The 23,120-nt window shown below is 34.3% G+C and overlaps 1 non-coding gene across 1 annotated transcript; it reads right to left on the bottom strand.

Annotated features, from left to right (window-relative positions):
* Positions 1 to 4,438: 4,438 nt before the first annotated feature.
* LOC121245165 lies at positions 4,439 to 4,522 on the bottom strand. Its single transcript, XR_005936572.1, has one exon. It is a non-coding gene; the product is annotated as a small nucleolar RNA SNOR75 (small nucleolar RNA).
* Between the last annotated feature and the right edge of the window lie 18,598 nt (positions 4,523 to 23,120).

Raw genomic sequence — 23,120 nt, 5'->3', positions numbered from 1 at the left:
TTATAATGATGAATTAAGATAAATTGAGATATGTTGATGATCTAAACGAAGCCGAATTTACTTTTTTTAAAAAACAAAATCTAATTTGGTGTGGTTTAATTTATTGTAAAATTGGTAGGAGCATTATGTACTGGTGATATGAAATTAGAGGGTGTAAAAACAACTTTTACGCCACAAGACCAAAAAATAAAATTTATAATTTTTAAAGAGCACATGTGGTCAACACATAGTGTAAAACTAAATTGTAAAACTAAATCAGTGTCTTAGCGATTCATAAACATCTTATATGCATATAATAAATAGTTGAAAATCTTAAAAAGTAAAATAATTAAAAAAAAATTAACACTACCCGGTCGGCCAACCCCGTCCAAGATGGCTGCAGAACCAGCCCGCGCAAGGCGGATTTAGAACCACCCCTCTACAATTGGGCAAAACCACCGGATGAGTAACCCAACTGTTTTCATTACCATTTATGCAAGTTTTAAAGAATCTACTGTAATATGAGTAAGTTTTTCTAGATTGTAAGTTTCAATTACAAGCTAATATAGATTTGAAGGGCACCATTTACATCAAATTTTGATTAAGGATAAATTTTAATATTTATTGGCATACAATCTTATAGCATATAAGTCCCCCGTAAATCGTAATCTTTAGAACAAAAAAAAAATTCTAGATTTATCTATTTTTTTAAAGAAATATGTTGAGCATTTCAAATGCTTGGACGAAAAATCAAAGGTATTTCATAAAAAAACTAAGAATTTCTCTAGATTCCAGTACCCAAAAAATGCAATGTTTTGCCAGTTTGGTTGAGATGGAAAAAGCAACTCGCTTTCGACTGATTCAGTACCCCATGGCATGCGGTGCTAGTTGTTGCCACGTTACAGATGTTTTAGACGTTGGGCTGCTCGCTCTGCTTTCCTCTGCCGTGAGTTGGTGTTCTCCATGGAGACATTAGCTTTGAGCAGGGAGACGAGTCCAAAGTTCCCATTCATGTTTGCACGCACAAATCAATCTTACAGCAAAATTACAAACCAACTTCATGTGTCATGCGTTTGACCGTGCTGGATAGGATCCTTCTCAATATACCCTATGCATCAACAGGGAGTGCCCAAGTTGATTTTTTATTCCATTTATCTTTGTTTTATTCTTTCTGGGTCCCAAAGTTCAAGTATGGTTCTTTGGTATACACCAATGAAGAAGAATTGGCAGCCTCTACAACCATGAGAAATTTCAAATTTTACATAATCCCAAAAGAACACCGGCAGCCAGGAATATTCTTTAGGTGGTCAATGCCCCACAATTCCAACAATATTCTAGTAGTAATAAGCACTGCATCGTTGTAACATAGTAGTTTTGGTTTTAGGGTACATCAGTAAATTTTCCTAGTAAAAGTTTTTTTCTATTATTATTATTATGATTATAGTTTTATCAAAATTTATATTTACTTTATATTTTTTTATATAATTACTTTTATGATTTTATTTAAAATTGCTAGAGTTTGTTTTTAATAATAATTTTCTATATTACATCAGATTTATGTTCACTAGAGTTTGTTTGAAATTTAAAGTTTATTTTCTCTATCTCCACCGAACCTTATCTATTGGTTTTAGCCTCTTAGTTAACCACTTTAAACCACCAACCCGTAGGTTTCATCTCACTTTCTGTCGAATTTGAAATCCTAACCTTATTTTCAGCCTTATCCCTAACTTAGTAAATTTAAATTCTAGTCGAAACTGACTCTGTTAGTGAGTAACGATTTCCACTCCGCACGTCTACACTCTCAGTCATATGCACATCTCTACTCCTCTAAGATTTCCTTTTATTTCTCTATCTTCTACACTTATAAATATCGCTTACCTCGTACGAGAGGAGTAACTCGTGAGCCACTCCAAATCATCTGCTTCTGAAATACCCAAAGAACCAAAACACTGCCGTTTAAGCCTTAGGTTCTTCCCAACCGCCGCCGACCACCTTAGGACGTCGGAGCACCACCCGTGGAACCAGAAACTGCCGACCAGCTCAGCCCTAGCGCACCCACTACCTTCCGGTAAGACCTCGACCACCGCCAGCCTTTGTTTTGGTTTCGATAGTTCTCGGTTAGCACCGTTTCTCTCTCAAAACTCTCTTTCTCTCTCCCTCACTCGGTGCCGCACCACCATAGGAACTCCCAGTCGCGTCGCCGGTCTCTCCCAGCCACCCAGAGCCGCCGTCGCACTCAGCCCTCTCTCGGTGAGTCTTCCTTCGTAGAACCTCTCTCTCTCTCTCAAACTCTGTGTTTTCCTTGTGGTTTTAGCCCGTGTGTTTTCAGTTTCAGCAGAAACCCGTGAGTTTTGATGGGCCTTGGGCCCTAGGCCTTGCACATGTGTTGAGCTCATTTTTGTTGGGCTCATGTAGTACAGTATTAGGTTATGGGCCAGGTTGTATGTTTTTACAGAAATTATTCTAATTATTTTAAATAAACTTGTATTTTAATTTGTATTTGATTTTATTTTATTAGCAGTTTATTAATTTTATTGGGCTTTACATTTTTAAAAGTCAGTTTTTCTTAAATAAATATAGTAGTCAAAGGTTATTTTATAAGGATGTTTTGCGAGTATTTTGTTAATATTCATTTGTCTATGTAGTAGAATTTAATAAAATTATTATGTTAAGAATTTAATAAAATTGTGATGTTAAGAATATTTAATAGAATTTATTAGGTTTCTTATAAGATTTAATAATTTTGTTAAGAAATGAAACTTAGTCTAAGAATTTAAGTTTTATGAATTATTTTGAAATAGTTGAGTATTCATCTAAATTATAAATAAGTATTTTAAGTAATTTAAATACCAAGATTTATTGAATTGTTTAACACTATCTTTTAGATTGTAGATTTAATTAAGTAAGATATTAGTACTTATGTGTTTCCAAATAAATTTGATGATAGTTATTACTTCATATAAGTCTCAAGTTACGAAGTGTTATTCAAGAAGAAACGCAACAAGGTAAGTAATTTGATCACAAATTTAGGATCATCATAGTTTAGTTTATAGATAATTAGTATTCAAACTAGTTCATTTCCAGCCAATTATTTATGCACCACTCATGTCATATGCAAACATGTCATCCAGCATAGCATACTATTTTGTCATTCCGCATCATGTTTAAATTCAGAAATTATAATTATGTATGTATTATGTCATGCATCTCATGTGTATAAGACACGTAAGCCATCTTAAATTCAAGTGAAAGATAAGATCAAATCAGTTAATAAGATGACCATTCAGATGCATAGTACCAATGCAGTTCAGTTTCAGGGTGGATGTGCAAGCTACGAACTCAGTCGTGGTCCACCATAGTCTGCCAGAATACTATCAGCGGCTCCCCTTGCGGCCGCAGGTTGTAGGGCCGATGCACAACCTCGCACACAGAGTTAAGTGTGTTGGCCAGTTAGATAAATCAGATCAGTCAGATTAATCAGTCAGATCAGTCAGTTAATTCAGTTAAACAGTCATGCATAGCACAAACATCAGTATGAATAGTCATGATTTTAAACTCTCAGCATGAAAGTTTTTATGAAAACCTTATATTTAGTATGTTTACGTTGTGATGGATTTCTTGCTGAGTCTTCGACTCATTTTTGTTTATTTTCATGTTTTAAACCACCCAGGTGATAATGATGAATACGAGCAGGCAGGCCAGGAGTAGAAGGAGCATTAAATTTTTGTTTAGACTTTCTAAAATAAAACATATTTTTATGACATGAGTTTCGTTCAGTTTATTTCATTTAATGTTTTTGGAAGACTTTTTATTAAAACTTTTCTACAAAATAAATTGCTGATTTTATTTATGAAATTTGAGATCTCTTGCTGGATTTTATTTTTATGAAAAGTACGTGATACTCCTAACCTACGGGAAGGGGGTGTCACAATCGTTCTCATACAACTTAGTATATTAATGGTGTAATGAATCCATTCCATTGTGCCAAAATGGATTCAAAATTCAAGACAGGCAACAAAAGCCATCTCGAATAATAAAAATCGAGATTTCCTCCACCTTCTGGCTCAACCAAAAACAATCAATCAAGAAAAAGAACATTTTAATGTAAATTATATAAAACAGTGACCAAATTGGGCATGACCCTAATATTAGACGAAAAACCCCAGTATCAAACTTTCAAGATCACTCTGCTAACCAAATGGTTACTCACTAGGACTGCACAACTTAGGTTCCCTTATCCCTGACAGGAAAAATGAGGGGAAGATAAATTGAAAGAAAAGGAGTAAATGAGTATATCTGCATCTAGTCTCACCAAAAACATACAAAACAAAACAAGAATGATGATGATAACAGCTGCAGTATACTTATACTCCTTTAAAATGCAGTCATACAGATTGAATGAGATCGTATGATAGCATTTGTTTCTTATTTCCATAGTTTTCCCTACAATAGGGGGTTTTGCTCTCAGACAAATGCCTCGATTTGTCATCAAGTTGAATGGATATAGAGATCAGACTCGTCATCATTTTCATCATCATAGAGAAAAACCCCCATCATGCCAAATGGAAACAAGACGATGTCAGTCACTGATTAATCATTAAAAGGTTAGGAAACCTTACATTCCAAAGATTAATGCACTTATATACATTCAATCATGCATACCTACACACATACATATAATACATACCAGACAAATCCCAAAATGCAGACCTATTATCTTCTTGAGGTTTATTGAAATTGACATGTTTAAAATTAAACAAAATCAACATACTTGTGACTAATGCTTTGTTTACGACATATAACACAGGCGATTCAAAAGCAACTCGGAATAGGGAACTTGATCTATATGAAAGTCTAAGATCCCCATACTCGTATCAATGCAACATCACTTGCAAGTTCAAATTGTAGCCACCATGACCATGTCATGTTCTAGCAATGCAGACAGAAGCAGCAGACTAATTTCAAGCAGTTCAAGTTCAAGTAAAGAGTTAATCCTAATGCCCTTGTTGAAGCTAAGATTTATTCTTTATGTAAAATAATTTTTTTTAAAAAAAAAAAACAGCCACTAAAAACAGTGCCAAGTAAATAAATTTACCATCTATAAAAGATTTCGGGTATTGGATGAAAAATAAGAAGATATGCTGCTTTTCAAGCAAAGATTTATTCTTTATTTCAAACCAAAAACAGCAAAGCAGCCACTAAATGGGTTTCTATCAGACAAATGCCTCGATTTGTCGTCAGGGTGAATGGATTAGAAATCGGTGTCGAACCACCCAATACGAAGTAATCGATATAACAATCAATAGAACGAGTTGCAACAGCAATGCAGCTGACAAATCTGAAACTGAGGACTTACCTTGGAACTGCACAGAGGTTAAATTGTGCGCAACGGCGTATCAATATGCCTATGCTTTCATCATATTTATAGCTTGATAAGTACTCCCGCGCTTAGGGTTTACGTTTTTTCCTTTTTATTTTATTTTGTTTGCAATAGCCTTTTTTTTTTCCTCCAACTTTTGGATAAGAGTTAAATATTTAAGGACAGAGAAAACTTAAAATAAAAAAAGTGACTCTCATTTGGAGAGTAACGTGTTATAAGAATTTTATAAATAATAATAAAATAATTTGTAAATAATAGTAAAATATCAATATGCTTATGACTCTCATCTCATCTAATTTTAACTAATAATTTTAATACTATTTATAAATTATCTCAACTCATTTTATCTCACTATCTAAACTGACACTAATGTTTTATGAGGTTGAATAAAAAATATTATAAAATTAAATTATTTTTTATTTAAAAATTTATAAAAATTACAATGATTAAATAAAAAATTATCTATTTAATAATATAAAAACCAAGTTTTAATTGATGACTGGCATTCTGTCCCCAATTTTTGGCTTAAGTGTAAAGTTTCAAGTGCTTTCCAAAGTTTCAAACTGTGCACTGGTTAGTTTCATTAGAACCAGCGCCTTGAGTACGCAATCTGTTGATACAACCAACAAGAGCACTATCAATAGATTAATTAAAACTAAAGTATATTTTTTATAAATATAAGATAAATTTAACTTTTAGCTATCCCATTCACATAAGTTTTCATATTGAAATAACTATTTTTTTATTATATAACAATAAAATAATACAAGATAAATTTAATTTTGATAATTCACATCAAATCTCTATATTGAATTATCTATTTATTTATTATATTGTAATGAGTAATTAATAATTTCAAAAATATTTTAATTTTTTTAATTATGAATTTATTTTATTTGATCATATTTTACTATTCATAATATTATATATTATATATTAATTAATAATTATATTCTAATTATATTTTTTCAATTGTCATTTAAAAGGGAAAGAGAAATAATTCATATAAAATGTATTTGATGTATGAATAGTTACTTTCAAATTTAAAAATTATTTTTGAAGTAATTGTAGCTAAATTCCAATTTAGCTAATTCATTGTAATGCCATTTTATGTTCTAATAGCTAAATCCTCAATAGACTTAGATTTTAGTTAATGAATTGAGGATGCTCAAAGAGTCAACCATTAACCTGGCCAACGCTTGGCCGAAATGATAGAAGTAACAGCATCGAAAAAAACCCACAAAATCAGGAAAAAGTTTAAAATCTCAAGCGGTGCAAAATGGCCACCGAAAAAACACCCAAGCAATTTTCTACTTTTCTAAAAGAAACCGCAGAAGCCTTCTTCCTTCACTCTTTTTGTTGAAAATTATCTTCCGCTCTTACACTTTCTTCTTCGCTCTCTCTCTCAAATAAAGTGAGGCCAGGCCACTTTACTTTCTACATTCAACTGTTTCTCGGATGTGGAGGTCCTGAAGTTCAAAGGAAAATTAAACAGGTTAGTCTCACTGCCTTTTGTGTGTTTATGGTATAGACTATATATAGTCTACTATGCATTACACATGTTTGTTCATAGTCCTAAGAAATGAAGTAACTGACACCATAAATGAATCATAAAACTTAAAGTCATAAAACTTAAAGATTCATAAAAGTTAAGGGTTACAAGAATAGATGATGTTTTAGTTGTTTGGAAATTATGGGTCAAGAAAATGTTAGTTTGGGTGAAAATTTTACAAAACACTTCAACTGGGTTTGGGAAAAAAATATACCATAAATGAATTATAAAACTTTAAGATTCATAAAAGATATATATTAATAACAAAGCACAGGTCCCAGACAAAATATATCAGAAGAATAGATTGGTTGTTTGGATACTATGAATCAAGGAAATGTTAGTTTGGGTCACGAACCACCCAAGCCAAGAAAAACCAAAAGAACCACAAACGCACAAACATAGAAAAGAGAAGAGGGGGTGTTTCCGTATACATATGATAAAAAAGTCCCAAATGCATGACATGCCTCATAATCAACAGAACATATAACATGCCAAGTAATAACTCTAAATTAGATTTATTAAAACACAATAAACATAATAAACACAATCATATTTATCTAAATACTTGAAACCTATTAGAAACCAAACCAGAAATAAACAGAGTGACGAACCACCTGAGCCAAGAAAAATTAAAAAACCCATAAACACAGAAAAGAAAAGAGGGAGTGTTTATTTAATAAACAGAACATACACAGAGTGACGAACCACCCGAGCCAAGAAAAACCAAAAAACTCACAAACCCACAAACACAAAAAAGAGAAGAGGAAGTGTTTCTGTATGCATATAAAAAAAAAGTCCCAAATGCATGACAACAGAACATATAACATGCCAAGTAATAACTATAAATCAGATTTATTAAAACACAATAAACACAATAAAACACAATCAGGCACATACGAGTACAATTATTATTTTATTTCTTTTGATAAGTAGAACTATTCTATTTTTTAAGAGAAGGAATAATTATTTATTTTTTGAATCAATACGGATGAAAATTCCTGGATTTAACATATTACATGACTTTCTTGATCCAATTCTCAACAGCCAAACAAAAAGCAAACGAATAAAACTCTATAAATCACCATCAGTACAAAATAACAAATTAAAATTAAAAAAAGGGCCCCATTTCAGCCAAATTCACCCTAACTTTGGCCGCTTAAGAAATGAGTGAAAGTGACAAATGTGACTACACCAAGCATTGTAAATTTTGGATTACAAGCCTTTGTGAAATTGGTTAGTGCAGCCCCATTTCTTTTAAAATACCAACTCAACCGATATGATAAAGAAACAAAAAAGACGTTTTGATGATTTAAAGTCGAGAATGACCTTAGGAACGTCAGATCTAAATACTTGAAACCTATTAGAAACCAAACTAGAAATAAATAGAGTCACGAACCACCCGAGCCAAGAAAACCCAAAAACACAAACCCCAAAACACAGAAAAGAGAAGAGGGAGTGTTTCAGTATGCATATGCATGAAACCAACGCAGATTCAAAGAAAAACCACTAACCATCATCTACAAACAAAACTATCCTAGCATTCGAAGTCAACAAATTCTCCACTATTCATATATGCAAGCAAACACAATTAGATGCTGACTATAGATGAATTCTTTTTAAAAGATGTGGAAAAAGTAAACTCATCGCCAATCGCCACAAAGAAACCACATCTCTTAAACAAGTCAGAATTTAGATGAATGCTGACCAAAGCATAAGAAAAACACCAAACGAACAAAAGATAAGTAAGTATATCCAAAACAGACCTTCCATGTTAGCTGAAATTAAGCATAATGGACGAACCATAGCAAAACAAAATCCCCAATAGCTTTCACTTCCATCTCTGTCACTAAATTGCTCTAAGATCCAAATAATAACCCACACCCACCAAACTCACCATCACAAATAACCCCTACAAAATCCCTTGCACATCCCAGCCATCGGGATTGTCTTCTCGAGGAGCTGGATCGCAGGGTCTATGATTTTTCCACCTTAAACTTTGGAAGAGGGATAGTTTCTATAGGCACTGTCTTCTATCGATCTATGGTAGCTGTGAGGTTAATTTCTGTTACACGAGGCAGAGAGGGGCTGTGAGGTGGTGTCGGCTTGAGGAAGAGAAGGAAGGGGCGTGAGGGAGAGAAGGGGTTTGGGCTGGACTGTTACACGAATTGGGCATTTTTAGATACCAAAAATATATTATTTTAAAAAATAGCCCATTTACAAATTATATCAAATAGAAACTAAAAGCCATTTATGTTCATAATGAAATATCTCACCATATATGTTCATTATTTAAAAGTTTCGGTTTGATATAAATATTTATATTGTTGTTTATCTCAGATCATTTGTTCCATAGTAATCATTCTCATGTATTTATTCGTGATATAATTAATTTGCTTATGTTAAGTTAAACTATTGATTTTTATCTGATACATTTATATTCATTTTTTACTTTGTGATCATTTCCATTCTTCAGAAAAATTAAAAATAGAAAATGCTAGACTAGCACCTAATAGAAGACGAACTATTATTAATGATAAAAGGAGTAGAGCAAGAATGCATCGTGAGAAAATACACAGAGTCTTGAAATTTTGGTCCTTCATCTTATGAATGTGATTATTGTGGTGTAATTCACTGTGTTTTTTAGATATGCATTTGAATTTTAAGATATATTCAGTATATGTATTCTTCTCAGGATATGAGAAAGCGAAAAAATAAATCCAATCTAAAAGACATTGGGAAAACTTTAAAGAGACAAATTCTGAATTTATTAACAACAGTTGCACTATACAATTATCACCAATCCCTTCAACATCCCAATGATAAACCATTGATAGCTACTGTGGGTGGAATCCACTATACTGGAAATGTGAAAAGTCTGATAAAGAATTTCGAACATGAAGAAGTTCGAACATGAAGAAAAATACTGGAGAAAGTATTCTAAGAGACAAAATTGTTCATGCTATGCAATCTCAGAGGAAAATTCGAATGAAGGCAATAATGAACCAAAACACCCCTCTACCAAGGATCGAAGAAGTTGGTCATACCAAAAAAGGTGGTCAAAATGGTGGCATATACACAACACATTACGTTGACTATTATGGGTGCGACACTAAATGACGTTCTGTTTTTCTAATGCCTTTAAATAACCATTAAAGTGGTATTGCATTTACATCCTCATGGGAATCTAGTGCACATAACTGGAATGATTCCGTATCAAATAATGGTTCACGGAAGTATGGTTTTATAATGAATGATGTTACAGCAAATGAATCAAGGAATCCTCAATATGGCACCGCACCTCACTCTACACGATTTAATTCGTGCATCAAGACTAAAGCAAGAATGCGTGTTATACCACCTACTCAGCATTTTGACTTTGACATACCCAATGATGAGAGTCCAACTCCAAAAATAAAAGCAGTGGTTGACCCTAGTCCAAGCTATCGATCCAGGTTAGTGAGCAATACACAAGATGATTTTTCCATACTCAATATAAAGTCTGAATGCTGCCAATCAGATCCAATATATCAGGACCCTTTTAATGATCCAGGACCTTTATTCCAACTATTCTAAATTATTCAACTTCATTACAAGGTCAATACAAATTTGAAATGGCATCAAATAGGGCAATTGACAAAAATTAGATTAATTGGGATAATTTTGAGGCTTGGAATGATTTTGAGTAATGGAGCCGTGATTAGTAGATTAGTGAAGGCATATGATATTTATTTTTCGATTAAAACTATATGATATTTATTTTTTGATTAAAACTATGTATTTTTTAATTTTATGTTAGCAATTTTCTGACAATAATTTATTTTATGAATATGTAATGTATCTATGTATTACCATGTTATTATAATTACTAGCAAGGACTCTATTATGCATGGTTGAAATGTGTAGTGCAAGTGAAGACATTTATTGAAAAGTTGATGTGATTTTATTTTTCCATCCCATGATTTTTTTTTTAAAAAAATACGTGCCATGATTTCTGGTTGCTTAGTCAACATTTCAATTTTTATTCTTTTGTATTTGTCAAGCATGTGAACTGTGCGACGTAGAAGACGAATGATAATGGATGATATAAGAAGTGTAACAAGAATGTGTGTTGATGGTGAACGAAGCAGAGATAGTACAATAGACGAATATCTAAATGTATATATCTATAAAATCCAGCATAAATAACGGTATGCACATTGCACGGGTTATATGCTCGTAATAATTAATTTGAAAGTATTTATGTTTGAGATAATCAGACTCTCAGACTTACCATATGCTTACTATAGACTCTCAGACTGCAGAATAAAGCTAATTTTTTCCTATGTTGGAGACACCCTTCCCCTCAGTCTCTCTTTCCTCAGTCTTTCTCTATCATAGAGATGTTGGGTGGGGGAAGGAAATCTACAGATTCGTTCCCTACAAGTAATTCTATTTTATATTCACTAAAATCCATACATGTCGCACGTTGATTGGATGGTGTTAATCCACTATAATCACCGCTTCTGGCTCCTAGGCACTCATTGATAATGATACTCCACTACTTTACAACCTTTTTACTGTTTGCTCACGTGGCTGCTTTTTATTTATTTATTGAGAAATAATATTTGCAATCATAGAGTTTTTAAGCGTCGCGTATTCCTTTTGAAAAAAGTGAGTAAATATGGTACTCATAAAAAAATTATTTTTTAATGGTAGACCCCGCTCTTTTTCAAAAGGGGTGCGCAACATTTACACAATCCATAACTGTAGCTAGCATTACTCTTTTTTATTTTTTAAACAACATCACTACTCCTCCATTCAAAATCATTTCAGAAACAACCCTGCATTACACCCCTCTCTTGTGTTGTCTCTCACTCATCTCTGTCCACCACCACTATTTAGTGGTAGAATTGTTCACCCAATTCGTATGGTTGAAAATTTTATTTCTGACCCGATCCGAAGTTACCTTGGGTCGAAATAAATATTTCCAACCCAAAAAGGTCCAGCCGAATTTCTAACCCAAATATTATTCCGAAACAATTGGCATTCCCGACCCAACCTGATTTTGTTTTTATTTTAACCAAAGTTTAACACGTCGGTTAACACATATTTCATGTAATTTGGATAGATAATAGGGTCAGGTCGAGTCCGCCCCTTGATTTTCGGCCTGTTTCTTAAGTTCTCTCAAGTTCTTTTAGTTTTTTTTTTGTCAATATATATTTGTTGTCGAAAAGTATTATTATTTTTTAATACACATTTTTTTTTTCATTTTATGTTTGCCACTCATACTCTATCTTTTACCTCTTTGGTCATCAAATAGATTTAAGCAAAATTGAATTCTAAGCCCATGGGTTGATGGCTGCATTGTCTAATCATGCTATGTTTGAGCAGTTTACCATCTTGAATATAATACCTTATTTTTATTTATAATTTTTTTAGATTATTAACAAAAATAGAGTAAAACATAGAAGTGGAAGAGCCGAATGTGAAACGTAATTTTCCTCTAAAGAGGAAGTCTTGAAGACAGTTGTGGATGTGGTTTGGATTTTGGGATGTGATGTGGTTTGGAGTAGTTATGGATAAGTTTGGAAATGTTGGATGAATCTTTTGAATATTGGCCAAATTGATGTTATTGTATTTTTTGAATATTTTGTCTATGGAGTCACTACAAGAAAAACAACTTTTTGCGACATCTAAAATCATTGCAAAAAGTTAATTCTCTCAAAAAGCACGATTAGCGTCGCAATTACTTTTTAGCATCACTTACCAATCGATGTAAGGTGGTCCGCAATACTGCGTCTCAAAAAGCTTTTCTCGTCAAAATGAAATATCATCGCAAAATGTGTACATTTGCATAGAACTTGATCGTTGCTAATGGAGGAATGGAGCGACACAATAGACATTCCAAATGGTAAGTTAAAGCCATATTTGCGGCGATCTCTATCACTGCAAATAGTCACATGTTGTTACAAAAAATTACAGCCGAAAATCATGTTTTACCATGGATGATAAAAAAATTTGGTCACAAATATTTATTTGTGGCGATTATTTTTGCCGCAAATAAGTGTTGGCGACAAAAAAAGGAGTTTCGACGAAAAAAATATCGCCACAAATAGTATGTTACAAAATGAAAGAAAATAGGGATAATGATAGGTTACTACTCTCCTACCACCCGTTTACTACTGTATAGTGTATTTGAAAATTTTATTTTATTTTAAATATTTTTTTAACATCCACTTTTATGTTTTTTTTGGGGGGAAGAGTCGATTTATGTTTTTTTTCATATTTGTTTTATTTTTAATTTATCAAATCATACCACATACACATTATTTAAAATGATTATATTTAAAAAAAATATTTACAATTTTAAATGTATAAATTATATATATTTAAAAAAATTAGATAAATAAGAAATTCACATAAAAAATCATTTTTAATAATAAATTCTATTTTTTTTAAAGACAGTACGAATAACTTGCAAATTCTAAAATTAAAATTATATATTTACTTGTATCCACAACTTCTCTCTTTATTTTTTAATTCAAGAAAAAAAATATTTTTAAAAAAGATAAAATTACAAGAGACAAGAGAAAAACTTCAAGTCGTAACTGGTGTAAACTGTAGAATTACACCAGCCAATAAAAAAGGAACACGTAAGAGACTCACTTAATTTACCGTGAGTGCGCACTGAGAGCATTTTCTTATTCTCCAAAAACCTTCCAGTCTTGTACCTCTCTCTCCCTCTCTCACACTCTCTATCCAAACAGGTATTGTTTACAATATTTCTCAGCACTCTCTCGCACTATTTGAATAGATCCTGTTCGGAACCTTAGCACAGCCGATGAGGTCGCGAGTTCAATGAAAGAAGCAGTAGTATTTCTCATTCTCCAGAAGAAGTCCTTTCAATCTTGATCTCTCTCCCTCTCTCGCGTTGAGTGTACTTTTCTCCATTTTTGAAGTTGGATTCGCATGTTTATGAAGGTTATTATCTAGGCATGTGGGTTTTTCTAGTTCATTATTTGAGTGGGGTTGTGGTTGAGGTGAATGAAATTAATTCCAATTTAATTTGAAATGAGGGTGGGATGGTTGTTTATTTTGTGGCTTAAGAACACTGCTAATTATCTATTTCATCTTGTAGAATATAATTTATGTGTAAAAGATTATCCTGAACTTTATCATAACTTTTTCTAATGATATGACCTTTCAAAGTGCTAACTACTTTGTATTTCACTTTTGTAATGCATCTTGGTGTATTCTTCATACATTATATGCGGCTGCTATAATTTTGAAACCAATTTCGATAAATATTTCAAGTTAACCGAATATTTGGCAACCTCAATACAAAGTGAGTATGAAGCAATATACCATGATAATGTGTTAAGAAAGAATTTAAGAATGTCTAGCCTTACCAATTTTTACTACTCGATCAGTTTTAGAGAATCGGGGTCCAATTTACCAGATGCTTCAAAGGAGAGAGAGAGAGAGAGAGGGCAAAATGGGTGAAAAGTAAAAACAATGAATATAGGGGAAAAAGGCATCGGGTCTGAGACCAAAATTTCCTACAATTCAATACAATCAATTTTATTTCACTTTTAAAAAAATTCTTATGTGTCACCTTGTAATTGAATGGTGTAAAAGGTGTAAATACACCCAATCCTACTGCTAGCCACTCCCGGATAGTATCTAAAAGCTTCAAACCGGACATATGACTTTGTTTGTTTTACATCCTACCAATGAAATTAAGACACGTAATACAGAGCATTAGGCTAATTGTAAGTGTGAGTCCAGTGGAACCTCTTCTCAACACATCGTCTTCTCCCCCACAAATCTCCCTCTTCTCAACTCCAAAAATCTCCCTCTTCTTAGGAGACACCATCGTCTCACCCCCATCATCTTCTTCCCCACAAATCTCCATCTTCTCAACCTCGAAAATCTCTTTCTTCTCAAGAGACACCATCGTCTCAACCCAGTGGTTTCAATCTGTCAAAAGCTTGGTCTCTCTCCATTGTTCTATGCATCATCTCAACCCCGGAAATCCCCCTCTTCTCAACTCATCGTCTCAACCCAGTGGTCTCAACCCGTCGGAAACCTCACTGGAGCTCTGTCGAACCCATCCCATCTCCGTCGAAAACCACCGTCCATTGAACCCATCCCATCCCATCTCTGGAAGCCACTCCCCAGTCGAACCCACTAAACCACCTAAACCCGTAAGTCTCTTTTTCCTCTTGCAATCTTCTTATGATAATATTGTTTGGTAAGATTGGTGTTTGTATTCTTTAGCATATATGTAAAGCTTGGTCTGATTTTTATTTGTTCGTTGGTCTCTGTTGGTCCCTTAAAACTTAGGGAGCTTATTTTAATATTTGAATTACCCAGCATATTATCTGATCTGCAGAGGGAGAGATTTGGTTTTTGGGTCTTAACAAGATGACAACATTAAATATTATCAAAAGCACGTTCTTGTTTAAGTTCTTTCTTTAAGAACTATGAATATTTCATATGGTAGAATTTGGGATAGACATAGATCCATGGAACGTGGTGGAACGTGGAGTGAGACTTGGGATTTGTTTCTTTTATCCATTTTTGGAAACTTGGGGAATATTGTTTCAGATACAATAGATATATAGTAGAGTTTGGGATGGACATTGATCCATAGAACGTGGACTTGGGAAGAGAGTAGCTAAGGCATGCATCCCTTCAATGTCTCGTAAGGCCAGTCCGTGACTCTTGGAGTCCCTCAAAATTGTCTAGGTAAAACTAATATATTTCTCATAATTGGAAACTTGGGGAATATTGTTTTAAACCAATATATTTCTGCCCTTTTATCTTCCAAAAGTTTTAGCTCCTTGCGAAAGCCTTCCAACTATATCAATTTGTCAAATTGTGTTGTACTTGCAGTGGAATGTTCTCTGTTTTTGCAGAGGTTCAAGCTAGCTCTTATGCTTGTTTTGAACGCATGTGAGTTTGATGGCCTTTTATATTCATTGAGTGTTTTTTATAAGGGGCCAACAATAGCTGATGAAGTATTTTCTTTTTCTCTGCAACAATATGGAAAGTAGTGGAGGAGACACCATTTCTAGCTTACGGGTAGGAGATGAAGCGATCTCGGGATGAAGACCACTATGTTATTGGTTGGTGGTTTTTCAATTGTCCATATTATAAGGTTAAGAAACAGTGTGGCTTGTTGTAAGCGAACCTTGGAAGTATGAAGTCAATCAAATTTAAATCATTTAATGCTACATTAAGATGTACAAGCCTTATCGGGACAAGTTGTATTTATTTTCCGGATCAATTTATGTGGATTGTTGCAGTTGTGGTATTTATTTTCTGGATTAGTTTATGTACTTGTCTAATAGTTGTTGTCTACAAAGTTATGTATTTGGATAAAATGGTATTTTTGGATGGATTGATTACTGCCCAAAACAAAGCATACGTGCTTCTTGAGAGACCTGGGATGCTTATAAATAATTGGTTTCGTGGCTGCTTAGATAAATATCACCAAATAGATAGACTTAAAAGAAGATATATCTTCCAAATATGAAGGCTCATTAATATTAATAGTGCTAATGTTAAAAACAAAATGCCTTCTTACAAAATGAGTGACTTTGTTCAAATTGACTATATTCAAAATCAGCCCTATAACAATGGCCTTCATACTTATATTTCAAAATGCCTTCTTACACTACACGGTCAGCCCTATAACTATTGCCTTCTTACACTACATGGTCAGCCCTATACCTATTGCCTTCTAACATTCAAAATCAACCCATAAAGTATTGCCTTCTTATATTCAAAATCAGCCCCATATACCATTTTATATTCTTACGTTCAAAATCAGTCCTATAACTATTGATCTTGTGACATATGAAAATTCCACGAAGCATTGAAGTCCTCACTATGTGACATGGTCAGATCTTGCATATTCCTACAAAAAAAAAAAAAAAAAAAACAGAAGTTCTCATTAAAAGAACTAAACAATTAACCATAAAATATCTAAGATAAGTGGGGTATTCATACATGTTAGTGGTCGGGTTTGGAGGTATGCCAACTCTAGTTGAGCTTGATTCTCCCATATTATTGCACAAAGAAAAGAAAAGAAAAGATTTACTTATAAAAAGAAAAAAAAAAAAGATCCATCAAGTTAGAAGCTTGTATTGACAACAATTATTCGTGAATCTTGTCAAATAGGTAGTTAATGCCTGGGTGGTGAAAAATGAGCTGGTTGGGGTCCAAAATATAAGTTATTTTTCAAAATAAGGGTTACTTACATCAAGTTAGAAGCTATAGTGACAAAAAATAATTTTAGAATCGTGCCAGGATTTGCCAAAATACGAACTTTCAAGTTTCTAAAACCAGTAGGATGGGCTATATTTTACTTGCCTTAAATACATACAAACATAATGAAATCATTCTACTTACCTTTGCGATGGACACTTGCTTCTTATATGTCCCTCTCCTTTACAAAGGCTACATCGCCGCTTCTTCGTTGGTATATTTTCATTTGGATTCTTTTGTTGTAATGATTTAAGCATTCCTTTAGACACAATATGCGGAGGATATTGCAAGGAAAAATTTGAGAGTAATTGGCTCTGTTGGATATTTGGGCCTTCCTCAATGTTACCGTCATCAACATTCAGCTTCTCATTCAACAAGAGAAACTCTTGGTGGATATTCTTTATGCCCCTAGAAACATGCACATAGTTCTGGATGGATTGTGACCTCATCTTAGCAACTACATAAAACTCCATCATCAAACGATTTTTCATGACAAATGAAGTTGTGACCATCTCCAATGGCCCCTCATCGCCACATATCCCATGTATCACGCGGTTCTTTGCATTGATCGACCACTTTTATAAAAAGTAAGACTGCATTACAATGTTGATACATCTTTTTCTCGCCAAAATATGTAGGCTGTGCCAGCATAATATGCCAATAAATTGAAACTTAGAACATGTACAAGAAACAATGTGGTCCTCCCTCCCAAGTGCCACTTCATATGACGGCTTCTCTTTCCCATCAAGTGTCACCAAGTAAAATTTTTGCCCATCAACTTCACGTATTTTGTGCCCCTTGTACCGTTGGCTATTAAATAACTCATCTTGAAAAATAAAAAAATAATTTTCTTGTATAGAACATGGCTGCTCCGTCTTCAATGTTGTAAGAAGTTCTCATAATTGGTTTCGTAGTTTTTGTCTTCACATCTTTCTCTTTCTCACTGAGATAACGGACATTCAATGCTTTATCATATTGATGGACAAAGTCATTAACCATTGTATTGGATTTGAAATAGTCTTTAAAAAACTTGTTGATACTCTCACTTCATTGAGTTGTGGACATTCCAGCGCAAAAGATGGCCCTCAAGTAAGCCGGCACCCACTTTGCCTTCCTGGTATAAAGATTCTGCAGCTAACTATTTCCTTCCAATCCATACTTCACCAAAATTTCAGTCCACTCCAACTCAAACTCCTCAATAGTAAGCGTTTCATGAATATAATGGTGAAAGTCTCCTTGGAATTGTGGATATTTGTTGTAGACATGGGCTAGATGTTCAGGAACTTTTTGCAAGAGATGTCATAAGCACAATTTATGACTTGTATTGGGTAATACATTCATGATGGCCTTAGCCATTGCCTTGTCATCATCAGTGATTATTGTAGAGGGAGCACGACCAAGCATCGCTTCAAGCCATGTTTTCAATAACATTGTGTAAGACTCCGCTATCTAATTTATGAGTAACACACATCCAAACATTACAGATTGATGATGATGGTTAACTCCAGTGAATGGAACAAAAGGCATCTTGTAGTGATTTGTGAGGTACATAGCATCAAAAGTAACAACGTCCCAAAAATATTAGTATGTGGCCTTCGATCTATTATCGACCCATCTACATCGACTTAGATTGAATATATGAAGCCTGGATTATTACGTTCGCTCTCCAAAAAGTAAGCATATAAGCTTTTTGCATCTCCCTCTCCAAGAAGTTGTCTCCTTCGATTGCCCAAGTAATTCTGAATGTCTTTACTCATGCAACCAATATTATAATCACCACTCGACTCTTTACTCAACACAAACATTATTTTCTGTATTGGTATCCCCGACTCATTTAATGTCTCTATTAAATTTTTGTGTGCTGATGTAACCCGTCTATGTCCATGAAGTAAACTTGTACTCCTAAGTATCAGTAGCTCATGATTATGTTGGAGTATAAACTTAGACACAATCCATTTTTGTCCATCCTTCTTTATTGACATCATCGCCTTACACCAAATTTTTGTCTTTACAGCCTCGGGTCTTGCTCTTTCTTTAAGTTTAGAATTATGGCGATGAAATCCTTCTCTTGAACACACATATTCTACTCCAATTAATGATCTGTCTATGTTTGACAACCGGGTATGATTAGTTCGAATGCCAAAACCATTTCGTCTGGAGAAGGCTTTATAGCAACTATGTACATCTTCTATATCATCAAATTTTAGCCCTACATACGGCTCAACATATGAAGATGACATTGTCTTATTTACCTCAGGCACATTCTTGTTTTGTTCAACCTCACCATCCTCTCCGATCTCAATTTCGTCGGCACTAAAATTATCAGTATCTAAAATCTCAACATCATTTCTGAAAGTACTCATCATTTACTCAACCTGATATCACTCAACCAACATTAGATCAAACAAAATAAAACAAAATAATTCATAAAATGCAAAAGCTTATTTACTCTTTTTGCTCATTAAAAATAAAATAAAAGCAGGATCGAGCGCATATTAGCTTTTGGGAAAATAGTGTGTATTAGTTATAGAGTAAACTCTGTTTACTTATTAAAGAAATAAGATAAAAGAGTAAGACAATCTTGTGACTACTGACATATACAGGGATAAGCAAAAATGGTAAATATAAGGATGAAAGCCCAAAATCCATAGCCCTTGTGTCAAGAAAACATATATAGGTAATATAGAAATAGTATCACAATGACAGCTCTTGAGCTACTTATCAAAGAATGATAACCATTGAGTTAACTCCATCAATGTTCTATAAATTCAGTATCTAGCAAATCTTCATAGCACATAATAATCAAACAAATCAGAAATTTCTAAAAAAAAAAAAAAATAGTGGGGTTAAGCTGTCTAAATTTTCCCCTGATGCCAAATGCCAACAAAAGCCGCAAAATGGACAATACACCCACAAAAATGGAAGTAGAAGTAACGCAAACAAATCTAGTAAAACTATTGGACATAAATGTAAATATAATTAATTTCTCTATTTTTTTTAACATTGTTTTTGTAAAAACAGAGCAAATACACCCACAACTGCAAATATACTCATTCATCAACTACAGCCCCAACCCCTGCCATTACAGAGCAACAAATACACACAGCCCAGCCCTAAAATCATTATAACCATACAATATTTTCATTACTTACAAAAATTATGTGGGACGACAAGCAACAACAAGCAACTCTGGGAAGGGGGAGAACGAATGACGAGGGAGGGGGGAGATCAAGTTTCGTTTTTGGGGAAATGCCACAGAGTGAATCGGGTTTTTTAGGGGGGGAAGATGGCATAATAAATGGAATGCTCTACATGCATTTCTATTGTTCAACTGAACCTCCTACGTGTCAAGTTTTTATTAATGGGTGAAAATTAAAAAGCTCACCTGACCGGCCCCTAGCTGCTCCCATCTCGAATTAAAATCTCACTCTCTTCTTTATGTTCTGGGAGCGATCGGGAGCAGGACCTAGTGTGTTTAAGCATTTTACACCCCCCTCCCAATCATGAGATGCCACTTATGAGTTTCTCCCAATATGAAATATAATTGGTTCCAGGGGAATAATGGATTTTGCAATGACTTTCTCCCCCCTCTCTCGAGACCTGTGACACAACTCTCCTCACAACTCCAGCTCTTTTTCTCTCTCTCCTTTAAATCTGAAGGTTTGATTCTCAGCCCCCTCTCTCTCATTCTCGCTCTCACTCTCCTCAGGCTGAGTGAGGAACTTAGATCCAAATTTCTCAAATCTGCAACATAAAAAAAAAAAAAAAAGAATTATTAGCATTCATATTGGAGTGGTATCTAAGTAGGAAAGTTTGAAGTGGAATATGATAAGCTGCATTAGAGGATAGTAGGAAGAGTTTCACATAAGTCAATAGGACCAATAAAAGAACAAAGGAGATGAAAAAGGCAAACAAGAAAAAATAAATAAAGCATAAATGAAAACAACATAAAACAAATTGATGGGAGACAAAAAAAACCTAGTCTAAAGTTGAAAGGAAGAGAAAAAACCCTAGAGAAAGGAAGAAAATTGAACGGAAGAAGTCCTTCATTCAGGAGAATGAGACAGAAACATGGTACTAGTCTAAAGTTGCGCACACGGTAAATAAAGTGAACTTCTTACATGTCTCATTTTTATTGGATGGTGTAAAGTAGAAATTTACACCATCACTGATTTGAAGTTTTTCTCCTTCTTTATTAATGAAAAAAGAGAAATTTTATTTGCAGTCCTCACTTGGGGATTGCATGTGCAGACCCTTTATTAAATGAGAAAAAATATCATTTTAGGAGGGATAATTTTGTAATTTTAAAAGATTTTAAAGATAAAATTATCTAGACTTGCATTACAGTCCCCAAATGGGGACTGTATGTAGCATTGCTCATGAAAAAAAGACACAAGATGAACCATGAGTCAGTTTGTTACGATCCCACATCGACTAAGTATAGGATTGGTTGATGGTTTATAAGCTCCTAGGAACCCTTTCCTTGTAAACTAGTTTTTAAGGATGAGTTCTACCTAGTAGGTTTATAACAAATGGTATCAGAGCCACCCCACGTCTAAGGCCACATTGCGATGATTACAATCATGCAGCATGGGAGGTGATGCCGGCATGGTAGTGTTCGCCCGGAGATAGGAAAAGACTAGCGCATAGCCAACCCGTGTGAGCGCGGGGACCGCCGTGGACGTCGGCAGTGAAATTGTTAGGGACTCCGGTCTTGTCCCTAACACTAAAGACCACGAGCTCACATTGGTGTAAATGATGACCGAGTGACCTTGTCAACTTGCTTGGTCTTTGGACAATAATGACCGTGTATGGTGGTAATGATGAGTTCCTAGATTGATGAAGATTTATTGTTTAAGTGTTGGAATGATGATGATGATGAGTTTGAGTGATCTAATGGATGAATATGAGTGTTTGATGCAATGTAGAATGGATGAAAGGTTGCCCTTGATGTTGGGGCCAATTGGATGATGATTAGGGTTGGTTTGATGAAGTGTAGCTAGGGTTTTGTGTGGTGGCTAAGGACGATTTCGAGATTGGAAGAGTTGACTTAGGGTTGGAGTCTAAGATGAGTTGCTAGGGTTTGGGAATGATGTGGAAGAATGAGGCTAGGGTTTGGTGGCTAGGATTTGGTGGTTGAATGAGTTTAGGGTTACTCATTGACTTTAGAGATTGATTAAAGGTAAGATGACGAAGATAGGATTTGGATAAGGTAAGTGGATGAAGATGGATGGTGTTTGAATGAGTCTAGGGTTGTTCCTAGTGTTTAGGAATTTGGAGTTGGATGATAGGATTTGAATATGGCAAGATAGGGTTTGGATATGGTAGATGGAATTTGAATATGGTAAGATGATGGAGTCTTTGGTTGACTTGGTATATTGAAGGAGTTGAGTGATTTAAGGGATTTAAGGGATTTAAGGGATTGGCTAGGATAAGATAAGGGAGATACGATTTGAATATGGCAAGAGGATATGGATATGGCAAGATGTTGGGAGTTGTTAGGAATTGGAAGTTTGACTAATGCAATGGATGTATTTCGAATTTGGAGGACTTAGAAGATGGAAAATGAACTCCAAACTTGTAGGAGATGATTAAGGGATTGGTAGGATTTTAGAAAGATAGAGATGAATGAGGGAAGATTCCTAAGGGGTAGGAATCTATCAAGGAAAGATAAGGTGTCGGTTTTGGTAAGTGAAGAAGGTCTTAGTTGACTAGAGTAATTATAAGGAATGAGTGATTGGTGGGATTGATTGAGTGATTAGAGGGATGGAGAGATTTTAGAGATGTGATTGAGATGAGTCAACTTTCCTAAAATTAAGGAAGTTACCAAGTGAGACTCTTGAGGGATGGCTAGGGTTTATGGAAGACTAGTGTTTTGGCTAGGGTTTATGGATTGGATGAAGGGTGGCTATGGTTAGAATTCCTAGAGTTTAGGAAATCCTTATGGAAGGCTAG

Source organism: Juglans microcarpa x Juglans regia, chromosome 8S (assembly GCF_004785595.1).
Source record: "Juglans microcarpa x Juglans regia isolate MS1-56 chromosome 8S, Jm3101_v1.0, whole genome shotgun sequence".
NCBI lineage: Eukaryota > Viridiplantae > Streptophyta > Magnoliopsida > Fagales > Juglandaceae > Juglans > Juglans microcarpa x Juglans regia.
This window is presented reverse-complemented; position numbering and strand designations above follow the sequence as displayed.